The sequence below is a fragment of the Lissotriton vulgaris genome, chromosome 2_2 (genome assembly GCF_964263255.1).
Source record: "Lissotriton vulgaris chromosome 2_2, aLisVul1.2, whole genome shotgun sequence".
NCBI lineage: Eukaryota > Metazoa > Chordata > Amphibia > Caudata > Salamandridae > Lissotriton > Lissotriton vulgaris.
In genome coordinates this window covers 97,364,397-97,377,799 of record NC_141688.1, presented here as the reverse complement: position 1 = coordinate 97,377,799, position 13,403 = coordinate 97,364,397, and the positions used below count along the sequence as shown (strand labels likewise).

The 13,403-nt window shown below is 38.6% G+C and overlaps 1 protein-coding gene across 1 annotated transcript in view; it reads right to left on the bottom strand.

Annotated features, from left to right (window-relative positions):
- The window catches only part of OTUD7A (OTU deubiquitinase 7A), a 1,253,807-nt gene that overhangs the window by 809,181 nt on the left and 431,223 nt on the right, over window positions 1-13,403 (bottom strand). The window contains exon 3 of the mRNA XM_086959365.1: window positions 1,975-2,076. The gene's annotated coding sequence lies outside the window, so the exon portion shown is untranslated. The remainder of the gene's footprint in view (window positions 1-1,974; window positions 2,077-13,403) is intronic.

The following is a 13,403-nucleotide window of genomic DNA, read 5'->3' as shown; positions in this document are numbered from 1 at the left end:
AACTGACCCTGAACCCAAAAAATACCCCTTTACCCACGAACTGAAAACTGACACTGAACCAAAAAATACCCCCTTACCCATAAACTGAAAACTGACCCTGAACGCTAAAAATACCCCTTTACCCATAAACTGAAAACTGACCCTGAACCCTAAAAATACCCCTTTACCCAAGAACTGAAAACTGACCCTGAACCCAAAAAATACCCCTTTACCCACGAACTGAAAACTGACACTGAACCAAAAAATACCCCCTTACCCATAAACTGAAAACTGACCCTGAACACTAAAAATACCCCTTTACCCATAAACAGAAAACTGACCCTGAAACCAAAAAATACCCCTTTACCCAAGAACTGAAAACTGACCCTGAACCAAAAAATACCCCCTTACCCAAAAACTGAAAACTGACCCTAAACACTAAAAATACTCCTTTACCCAAAATTAATGATTATTATTTAATTAGCAATTAATTAATAATGAACAATAACATATAAAGTAAATATATTATCACATTAGCTGTAATTATTATAATTTAATAATTAATATTTTTTTCCCAATTAATTAAATAACAGTACTTAAAAATTATATATCAATAAATAACTCTAATTAATGTAACTTATTAATATTATTTAATTACCAATTGATTAATAATGTTAAATATGTACAAAATAATAATAATTAATTAACTAATTAATAATAATTATTTTCCAATAAATTAAATATAAATTTATAAAAACATATATTAATTAATTAATTATTATTAATATACTCCCCACCCCATTCCCCTATAAACCCACATCCCGCTACAGAAAATATATATCAATTAATCAATTAATTTGTTTCCCAATTAATCATATTAATTAGCAATTAATTATAATTATTAATTAATCCTACTAATTATTAATCAACTTACCATAATTAAATTACTTCCCACCCTATTCCCCTATAAACCCACAACCCGCTACAGAACATATATATCAATTAATAAATTAATTAAAATTATTTTCCTATTATTTTCACATAATTACCAATTAATTATAATTTATTAATAAATCCCACTAATTACAAAACAATTTAGCATAATTAAATTACTTCCCACCCTATTCCCCTATAAACCCACAACCCGCTCCGGTACAAAAACATAAAAGTTACTTATAAAATTATTTATTATTAAATAAAATTTATACACATATAATAGTAATTATTTTAAATAGTTAAATTAAACATATAACACATACATAATAAAAAACTATACAATAATACAAATATCGATATTAGTGTCATCGAAATTAGTAACATCGATATATATGCTATCGATATTACTTACTTCGATATTACTTACATCGATATTAAGTATTTCGATATTACTTACCTTGGGTCGATATTCTGTCCTACGATATTCTTGCCTTCGATATTATGCACCTTCGATATTTCAGACTCGATATTATGGTAGGTCGATATTTTCAACTCGATATTTTGACTGTGTACCATATTTTTCTACTATTAAAAAACATTCTTTTCTTCAGCGCAAGTTTGTACTCTTGTATATTAGGTTTCCCTAGTCTATAAATATTTGTTTCTCCATAGTGACAGCGACAATTAGGGAAAGGAATCATCTATATGTGAGAACCACAGATTAGGTATATTTTTCTACTATTGAAAAAAGACTCTTTCCCTTATTGCAAGTCTGTACTCTTGTATATTAAGTCTCCTCAGTCTATAAATATTTGTTTCTCCATAGTGACAGCGACAATTGGGCAAGGAATCATCTATATGTTATGACTATATAGAATATTGGGGACATTTTTCAGTGCTATAATTGTTGCATGATAAATGTCTTGACATTGTGATTTCACATCTGTAATTGATGTTATGGTTAACACTCCTACATGTGTTTTTATTTTACCTTTTATGGAACTTGAATTTAAATAAATCAAGTTTTGTGTACTTATTTTAACAATTTTGAATACTCACTTTCACTTGCGTGTGCCAGACATCCAGCATGTGTTCAGACATCAGGGGAGTGGTTTCTTTGGCACTATGTTATTGTTTTGAAGAGTCTGTTGGTGCTATAGACTGGAAAAGAAGAGAAGAGACTAATGAATGAAGGTTGCTGAGTCACTTATTCCCCACTTAACAAATCGACTGCCAGGTGAAGTACCTGTAACTCACAATACATACTGAGTAATATCTACACTTCAGCTGATTTGATTCAAAGTAAATAATAAATCACTTCAATTTACAAGAGTTCTTTCTATAAAGAGTGGGAGGTAACTCTGACACTTAAATAGCCACAATGATTATGTATATAAATTAAGGCTATATTTTTTACGTCAAGTAGAGAGGAACATGTATATATATTTAGATTGTTACATATTCTTCAAGTATGTTTGGTACTTGTGGTTGCTGAATTGACTGCAGTGTTTTAGGATAAGGCTTATCCATATGGTTGAAGGCTAATGCTGATGAAAGCGCCATTGATCATATTATTCATGCAGGAACCATGGCAGCATTGCATTATGACCTTCATAAGAACAGTGCCTTTTGCCAAGCTTCCCGCCTGTACCTTCTTCAACCCTACCTTTACAGCTCAATTTTGTCTCCCTTTTTACGTTTTGCCTTCACTTTGCTGGGGCTGAGCTTGCGAAGTCTTTTGAATTTAAAAAAAATAATCTTTAAAAAGCTTATAATCTGCCCTAAATTTATTTGTATGCTTATCACTCTGTATTCCCTGTTTGCTGTTGCTTGCAGCATGTTATTTCATGTTGTGTCATCTTTCTCTTTGTGTGTTTTTTTATCAGCGGAGCTTGGACCAAGTACTCCCTTTGAAATTTTCCTCCATCTTTTATGGCACTACTTTTGCTTTGTGATTGATCATGTTTAGCAACTGCACCACCCGAAAGTATTGGAGAGCTTTACATTAGCAACAGTTCCTTTACACAAGGGCACATTCACTTTTGTAGGCACATGGAGATTAAGTGATTTGTCCACAATCAAGGATGCTAAGCCAACGCCGCTACTTAAACCCGGTTTCCCAGATCCACTGTCAGCAGCCTGTATGCACATCCTTCCCCAAGAGGACACCACTTCGTCTGCTTAGCCTCAGCCTCAGATCTATATTTAGTGATTACAGCCAAATCACTTAGGGCCATATGTATCAAGGCCAAATGAGTTTGCAAACGCCGAAATTCGCAGAATTTTGGTGTTTGCGAACCCATTTTTGCAAAATGTTATGTAGGAAAGAATTTGGGTGCAAAATAAGGAATCGCAAAATTTGCCATTCCTTATTTTGCGATTGCATTTAAGGAATCGCACATTTTGCGATTCCTTAAATGCAATGTATGAAGCAAAAAAAAATCCAAAATGCCCTTAAGGAATCGCAAATTACCACCAACTTGTAGTTGGTGGTAATTTGCGATTTCTTTTACAAATGCACTTTATTAAATTTTAAAGGTGCTATGTGACGCTCATACATGCCCTTAGGGCATGTATGTGCGCCATATGAGCACACATGTCATTTTCAGGGGTGCAGCAGGGTGTTCTTGAGACACCCCTGCACCCTTGAAATTATTCTCAATTTGCGATTAGCAAATTGCGAATCGCAAATTGAGAATCATTTCACATTCATTCCTATGGGCCTCCTGGCCCATAGAAATGAATAGGAAATTATTCCTTAATTGCGATTAGCAATTTGCTAATCGCAATTAAGGAATTTTAAGAAATCGCAAAAAAAAAAGGGATTTTCTACATACATACCATTTAGCGATTTCTAAATAGCGATTCCTTAAAAATCGCTATTTAGGAATCGCAAAAGGGAATGTTGATACATCTGGCCCCAAATCTTCTCATGGCAGCCCGCATTTGCTGTTGGTTGCCCGCCCACCACCCGCCCGTCCCTGCTTGCCCCACTGAACTCTATTACACAGAACCTCTCCCACACCCGACTGTGCTTTTCAAATATTTTGGGGTAAATTTTATATAGCGCCAACACCAACCAAAGGTACTGGAGAGGTATTTGAGCACTTTACCTAAGCACCAGTTACTTTTTTTATGCAGTTCTATATAGCACCAGCACCACCCAAAGGTATTGGAGCACTTTATATTAACAGCTGCTACATTTAACGAGTTTACCCTAAACGTAATCACTTTCTCTCTCTGTGGCAACCCACATTTGCTGTTAATTGCCCATCAACCTACAGTCGGTTGCTGTTGGCCCAGGCCGAACTACTGTTGCACAGATTCCTTCTTCCCCCAGATCCCTTATTGGAGTGCCCTATATAAGCCACACCACTCCCTGGCTCAGAAGCTGTTTATATCTGGAAGGAACAGAGCTTCTCATAGTTCATGCTCCATACTATTGAACCCCAAAAATTTAACAAAAAGAAAACTTATAGGAGAACTTTCTCCAGAATTGCCCTCAAAAATTGGAACTTTCTTCTACCAGAGATCATGATCACCCTTCATTGGCTCTTTTCAAAAACAAAGTAAAAATGAATCTACTGAATAATCTCCTTCCTATCTGTGTCAATTTGATTTAATTGCTGGTGTTTTGATTATGTCTCTTTGTTTTATCTTTTCACGCTGTATATTATTTAATTTGTTTAATTTGTTTAATTTACATTTTTTTTCTCTTAGTTTAGCGTTCAGGTTCCACCCTATCATTCAATATTTTTCTCCCTCTATAATTGATGCTAATTATTAAGTTGTACAGCGCACTTAAACCAACATTTTTGTCTTGTTCGCGCTTTATAATACTTCATAAATAAATAAAATAAATAGTGGCAAACATCACTGGAAGGTATTAGAACACTTTACATGAGCAACAGTTGCTTTACACAAGGACACATTCATTTTTGTAGGCTTGAGGATATTAAGTGATTTCCCTTGAGTCAAGAATGTTAAGCTTATGCAAAACTCAAACCTGTTTTCCCGGCACCATAGTCGGCAGCTCTGGCCCTTATGCTACATCATCTCCTGAGCTTCGGCCTCAGTTCCACATTTTGTGCTTATGAGTAAATCACGTAATTTCCCCATGGGTGCCAGCATTTTATGTTGGTTGGTTTATCCACCTCCCACCCATTGCTGAACTCAATTGCACAGTCCTCCCTCCTTCACCACCTCTGTTTATCAAGTTTTTTGTGCCAACACCACCCGAAGATTTTAGAGAGCTTAACATAAGCACTAGTTATTTTTTTGTGCAGTTTTATATAGCAGCAACACCACCCGTAGGTATTGGAGGGCTTTACATTAGCACGAGTTACTTTACACAAGGACACATTTGTTTTTGTAGGCACAGCACGATTAAATGAATTGCATAAAATCAAGGATGTTAAGCCGACGCTGAAACTCAAACCCAGTTTACCAGCTTCATAATTGGCAGCTCTGGTCCTTACACCACATCCTCACCTGAAAGGACCCCATATCATCTCCCTAGCCTTGGCCTCAGTTTCACATTTTCCGATTACGTATTAATCACTTAATCTCCTCGTTTTTAAACACAACAAGCATTGGCAAAGCCAGTAGGTTTCGCCTTTGCCGAATCTATTTTTTTTAGTTCTCAGCTGCACATGAACGCCCTGCTAAGCTATACAGCGCATGCGCTGTCTCGAAGAGACGTGTTATGTTCTATCAGTGGGCTTGCAGGCCACCAATCTCCGACTGTCACTCTCATTTTTTTTATGCCAGTCGTCATGGCATACGGACATCACACCATCTACTCTTTTTGGCCCTCCCATAGCGATTGGATGAAGTGCACGTTTCTCTACACTGCTCCCTGTTTGCCTATTTTTTCTTTGTTTTCAAGCACTACATAGGATTTCTTATGTTTTGAGGCTGCCTCCCTTGTACACATACACACATACCACTACAATGCATGCAAGTGTACATAAATGAATGCATTGGCAAAGTCAATAGATCTCAGCAATGCTAGAGCTATCAGCCTTGTCAATGTGACTGTCTCTTAGCCATTTTGTCTAGCTGTTCAACGTGGCTGAAAGTAACAGAAAAAATCGCTATGATTAGCCCAGTGCAGGCCACGCCAGAGAGCTTTTTGTGTTAGGAGGGGCAGGACAATAAACTCCACACGAGGGGTGAAGAGATTCAGTGTCTGCTCAACAAACTGTGATTCTGGGCTGTGAGGGACTTTCAGCAAAGCTTAACAGCAGATGTGCTGCTAGACAACATCGCTGATATACATTCACCATGACAAGGCCAATAGCTCAGGCATTGCTGAGATGTAGTGGCTTTGCCAATGGTTGTCTTTAAAACAAGGCAGTATACTCTAACAAAATCTTCGGGTTATGCAAATATTATTATAGGCAGTGCCATTTTAAATGTGACATTGTCAAGAAAATGATACATCTCTCAAAGATGTTTATTAATAACTGACACATTTCACCCTATACATGTTTTGTGTTTGGGTTGTGAGTGTTATTTTTTGAGAGTAGCTTGAAGGGAAGGAAGCAAATAGTAAAACACCTCTCTGCCATGGTGAGTAAAGTCAAGTATTAGCAAAGCCAATAGGTTTCGCCTACTATCTGCGGCATGGCCCTCTTTTTTTTACCTTTAAGTTATATTGCACAGTGGCTCAATTACTCTGCAATATATAAAAAAAACACAAACATTAACAAAGTCAATAGAATTCACATAGGCGAAACTTTCAGCTTTGCCAATGCTTGGTTAGTGGGCCACAGATTCATGCAATGCCTGTTTGCCCTATAGGCAAACAGGTGCCCACCAACTGATGTTTGTATCCAGTGTTGCAACACTTGCATCTGAAGGACAAGTGTCTCTTCAACACAAAGAATTGAAGACAGCAGGCCCTGTTTCTATCCATGTACTATATGTGTTTCAGTGTGTGAGAGTGCTTGCAATACCTCTGACCATGTCCTTTGTGTCTGAAGGTGGCTTGTACTGCACTGTCTATACTGGTCATGAGTGTGGCAGACATGAGTCTCCCATTGGTGCATGACCCATACGTATGCCAGCTTGGCCATTCTTTGGGTAAGAAACCTGCAATATTGCTACCGGTGCTGTACCATTGGACTGCCGCTATCGTCTGGTCCATACCGGCCCACACCTTTCTTCGAGGCCCTGTGAGGGGGTGGGGGCCCTATGTCCAATTTTGTGCCATTGCCACACAGATTGAATGTATTTTGTGTTTCCAATTGTTTCTCTGCCATGCCTATAATGACGAAGATTGACGGTGCCCATGTGGAACTCGGTTGGGAGTACCTGACTGACATCATCAGATACCAGCCGATTCTACTATGGCACCGCATATGGACCCAGGAGCAATGTCATCTAACTAGGTCACTAATATCTGACTGTCTCACTTTGTCCCACTGGAAAAAGATTCCTTGGCTGTTATATGTATCAAAATTTTTGACAGATTTGAACCACCCTGCATATTTCACCGACCCTGAATCTCTATTGGGCATATCTAGAAAATCATTGAAAAAGCTATGTGCTGACCACTTAAGCGATCTTCGTCTGTGTTCTGAACTAGTCAAAAAGTCAAATGTTCATCTAACGATGGTCCAAAGTTCTTATGGCATTCAACCTTATTTGTCTTTTTTTCTGTCAAACCATGAGAGATATGTTTTAACCAGATTTCGGTTTGACGTATTCTATCGCCTTGTCTCACTGCCTGTGCCCTTAGACTGGTCACGAGAATTAGCAAACTGCCCCTGTGACGGTCTTACTCGCCAGTCAACTCTGCATGTAACCTTTTTCTGCGCTTTTTATAAATCCCCGCGGAAACGATAGCTGGTTCCATTGCTCCGGCACTTAGGTCTGAGAAGATGTAGACCGGCTCTATTGGCACTTCAATACTTAGACACCCCGTACGTTGCCAAAACTGTTGCCTGCTTCCTCAAAGCCTGTTTGAAAACTCATTCCCAGCTATTGGCAACTGTCTCCTAAAATTTTACTGACTACTGTGCTAGTATTCTTGTATAAAGAGTGTTAGTGATTATTTGTAAAATACATGCCTTCCTTAGCAGCAAATGAGCAAACTGAATTTTTACTGATTATCGTGCTATTATACTTGTATATAGAGTGTTAGTGTCTACCTGTAAAATGCCTTCCTTAGAAGCCAATGTGCACATTGAATTTTTATAATGTTGTAATGTTTTTAAAATGTACTTTTTATGATTGTAAATTCAATCGAAATAAAGTTATCTTTTGACTTTGACTTGACTTGCACATGAATTACATTACTCTTGAATCGGAACGGCACTTCCATTTGTGCAAATTCAATTACTAATGCTCCTGCTTGTGCTATACACATTCTACGTGTATTAACACTTTCACTGCTTCAAATCGAATAATATGTTACACTTTTCAGAGGGATGCTTGCACCACTGCTTCTTCTTTTGTACCTGTTTTCATTTCAGGTGACCAAAGAAATATTCAACGAAAAGAAGGGAAAAGGTTGGGAGACCTAAAATAGTGAGGCTCCTATGTGAGAAATGAGTGTAAGAAGTACAGAAGGTGGAAAGAAACAAAGAAGTGGTGATAAAAATACAAGATAAAGGATCCCATTGTAATTGGTGGTCTTCTACTGCTAGCTTTGCTCTCAGTTACAACAAAAGGCATAAGCTTGGCTTGTAGACAAACCATTGGTGGTGCAGTTTGTGGTGGACAGGTTTATGTTCTCTTAACAACTATCAACCATTTTACGCTTCTGCATTCAATTGCCACTTCACCAGTCTCCACAAGACCCAAGACCTAGCCCTTCATTTACTACTGTTCTTGATTTCAACATGACTCATCTTCTATAATCATCTGCACCACTAACAACTGCATTCGCTTCTTGGTTGAGGGATAGATGAAGGATTATCTGTTATTATCTAGCAAACCTATAAAGTAAGGCTAGTAACTTATTCTCTGGCAAACCTTTTGAGTAGTCACATATGCCAAGCAGGTTTATCCGGTTATAGATTTGACCTTAGGACTCAGTCTCTGAAATGGAAGTCAAAATCTTTCAGCAAGGCTGCAGACTATGCGAGAAAGTCCCCTCAAAGCCGGATTACTATTTGATGAGGTCCCACTGAAGCTTCACACTCATTTCACACCCAGAAGGCCTGCTCATTGACGGGATACTTTTAATGCCTTCTCCCATTCAAGATTTCTTTCTTTAGGCTTAGACTTGTTTGTGGATCTCAGAATTCTCCAGTGGGGCAAAGCTGTAGGCTGGACCTGGGTAGGTTGAACCAAAATTAGATAGGCTTGCTGTGAGGATCAGCTGAACAGGTTTTTCAAGTGGCAAAAAGCTTCAAGCAGGACCACCTTGGATTTCTTGCCCAACAAGGCTGCAATTTTGAATGGACTGGCCTTGGTGGTTGTTCTGGTCTTTCAGAAGTCTGGAAGTACAAAATGTTTCTAAATCCCACCTTTTCAGAGACTTCACAATAAGTCATTCTAGATACCAATAATGCTGCCAGTACCTCATGAATTGTCAGAACTCACTTCAACAGATGCTATAAAAAAAGGTCCTGTCATTTTCCAGTTGCAACTGGTCAATAGTCCGGTCAGGAAAAAGGCCTATTGCAGCTTGTTGTGTCCCTGTAGCGCGGCAGGATGTCAGCCGACTGACCCTTCGAGTCTACTGGGTACAAGTGGAAGCAGGTCTAGCCCTCACAGGTCTCAAACAGCAGGTGCAGTACTACGTCTGTTCTTCCAAAGGTTCAGAAAGTGTTCTGAGGAACTTTGGGTGAGGTATTATTGTTCTATGATTCACTACCCAGTGGGAGGTGGTGGCACCTGGACACTCTCTAATCAATAGAAAAGAAAATTCCTGTGGCAACCATACCCACGTTTTCACCACATTCTGTTTATCCTAATAAAAAATATCCCTGAGTACACTACTCTAAAGGAAATCCAAGATAGCACACCCCTTCTGCCCTTGGAGGGAGCGGCTGTGCCTGTTAGGGGTATGTTTAGAGGAATGAGCAGTCTCCCCCTCTTAAGCCACATCCAAACTGGATTATGGACCAGGCGCCCTCCCACTGGGCTGGTGCCAAACTGGCTACCTTGTGATAAAATAACAAAGGCTGTCCTTTCCTGATGCCTCCCTTTACACTGAAGTATGAATGGGCAGTCTTAACTACTTTTCTTTTAAAGTTAATGAAGTTCCTGGAACCTCCACAGCTGGTCTTCCTACGCTGATATGGATTTCACTCAGTACCCCAGACCATCCTATCACCAGCCCTAGGCCATTGTCTCTGCTCTGAGAGCAGGTTTCACACCTCATTAAGGTGCAGCACTTGCAGAGCAGCTGCTGTCAGACTAATATAAATTAACCTCCAGGTGATTCAGGCAGGAAAAAGTTAACTTTCTAAAACGTATCTTTCATAAATATTTGTTTTTACCTGTAACTTTGCTATTGGATTGGATTTTTATTAACTCTTAAAAATATTGATTGAATCGTTTTTTAGCTGTTCCAGTGCCTGGGACTGCAGAATTAATATCTTGATCATTAATCTAGTTTTCTCATAGGAAGGCCAAAGCCTTTCATAGTGAAAATAGTTGTTGGGGGCGTGTCACTGCAGGGACATGGTAACATGAAATTTCTGCATGTCCCATTTTTAAATCCAATGCACCCTTCCTTCTACACTACTCGGCCTACATAGGAGTGCATTATTAATGTTTGAAAGTATGTTTTTTCTACTGTCTAAAGGTTTCTTTTGAGAAGTCAAACTACAGGTTCCAACTGCAGCAGTCAGGCTATTGTGGAGTCCTAAAGTCATGATTTATTTGTCACTCTAGTGGATGCCATACTAGTGCTGCAGTCTGCAGGTGATATTTAGCTTTCCCTGCCATGGGTGTATTTTTGCACCATACACTATGGCCTCATACAAAAATTAAATATACCTAATTAGAGTTAGCATATTTTCTCAGTTTTTAAGGGGTCCGGGCACACACATTCACTGTGGCCTGATTAGCAGTGTCACAGTGCTCAGCGTAAAGAAAGAGCAGCATCAGGCGGGAAACAACCGTTACAACGCGACGTTTACAACGCACTACCATTACAACGCTACTTTTACAACGCAGGATCCATTACATCGCATGCCTTTACAACGCATGACATTACATAGCAGATGCTATTACAACGCATGCCATTACAACAAGACAATTATCTAGATTATTAATTCCTGCAGTTGAATTTCCATAAATATTTCTATACCACCACAATCCTTATCCACCTCCCCACCAAGAAAACGCATTAAAAAAAAAAAGAAATCAGCTACACTTTGTTTCCAGGAACAAATTCTAATCTATACTGGCACCTGGGTAGCCTACTTATCCGTTTGAAAATACAGTTAGTGGCACGACCACCACCTTGAGTAATAAAGAGATCTATGAGGAGTATATGAGATGGGCATAGGTAAACACTTGAACACACTTAGCAACTGCTTCATTTCTACTACTGAATGAGTAGGTTCTGCCGCATGCAATGCTCTGGATGTAAATGCTCTAATTTCATCTTTGCCAGTTTACTCTTTTGGAGTGAAACAGCAGTAAATGAATGCATCATGCTAATATTATCATCATGTGTGTCAAAGAGTTTTAAATGGTGCACTTTCACAGCATCATTTTTAACTTGTTCAAACTCAATCTTGCATTAATCATTCGACTCAGATATCACATTTTTTTAACACTTTGCGTAAAACTGTTGTTGTGCTCACAAACTGGGGTATATTGCAGAGCAAACTCTGCAAGACCTTAAAAGGTCTCGAATTATCCTTGCTAACTGAGGGTGTGGCTTCTTCAATAGCTTTGGACTGTTTCACTCTTGGTTCTACCTCAGCTTTTAATATGTGATGCCCCAAATAATCCAAATATGCCCTGCAACATTACACAAATCTTTTTAGTGTAAAAGTAGATTTCTTCAAGATATTCAATACGACATCGAACTCCACCCCATATATCTTTTCAAATAATAATATACACATGGTTGGAGCTGGCACTCTTGGCAGGGTCACCCCCAGAATTTTGCCTTCTGTTGCTGGACCCATTTGTTGGCATTACGCATAATTAATTAGTGCATTTAATTTACATATGTCTGTAATAAATGCTAGTACATGTACCCATGCCCTTTAAATTAATTTCTGTCAGTAAGCTGCAGTACTCCTTGTGCCACCCTCTAAAATAGACGTTTAAAACATGCCACTGTAGTCTGAAATGCAGTTTTAAACTGCTATTTAGGTCCTAACCTTCCTTTTTAATGCTCTTCAGTCACCCCGAAGGTAGGCCCTAAAGGCTACCAGGGCAGGGTGCACGCTATTTAAAAAACTGGACATGTATACTTCAATTCTACATGTCCTGGCAGTGAAAAACTCCTAAAGTTGTTTCCACTAAGTTGTAAGGCGATCTCTCTCGAAGACAAAAACTGAGGTATGTTATTTTAATTAATAAGTGCCAACTTCGGATTGTAAGCAGATGGAGATATGCTATTTGCACTCAAATAAATAGTAATTTTAAAATGCTCTTTAATGATAAAGTTGGATTTTAAGTATCTTTCCTGGAAATGGCACTTTAAGAAAGTTGTCATTTTTTGTCCAAACCAACTGTTCTTTCTGCCAGTGTTTTTGGTCACATGGCTGTGTGTGGGCTGTTTTGGGTTGTGTATTGCTTTAAGACTGTGAGACAAAGGAAGCCTAGGTGTAATTGAAGAGTGTCTTCCTGACAGATTGACTGCGGAGTAGTGGTACCCTGCCCACCCTGCCCCGATTACATTTCAAAGGGCCATACCTGCATCAGACACAGGGGAGCCTGAAACCAGGTCTACATTTAACTTTGTCACTCAAGACAGTTTGGAGCCAGGACCTGTGGAAGAGAAGAACTGAACAGAACCAGTTTTGGGTGGGAATTCCCCTACACAAAGGCTGGCACGAGGTATAATAATCATTTGCAATGCTTTCTTTCTTTGTCATCTTTATTTCGACAATAATGTCATAAAAGAGTCACATTACATTCACAATATACTTTAACAGACTTCAATTCAATTCATTGAGTTAAAAACATCAATCAGTGCATCTACGTTGAAAAATAACATCGCTATACAGTATAAAAAACCCATAAGAACAATTAAAAACAAGATCGTCAAAAAAGCCCAGGCGTTACTCTAAGCTACTCTAAAAACTGGATACATAAATATGCCTTCTCCCACTGTACTAGACATTCAGATAGTTACGTCTCTTAGTCCACATTGCTGCTAAGAATTTTGTTACTGCAAAGACGATTAATGGAGAGAGATCAGTTTTTAATATCCGAAAAGAATCGGAGCATTGTCTAATCCCCAAATTCTTACAAATTGGAACTATCCACTTTTTCCTTGGGATCTGGTATCCAGGGCAGAAAAAATAACATGCAATTAATTTTCTATTTCTTCTGAGCAG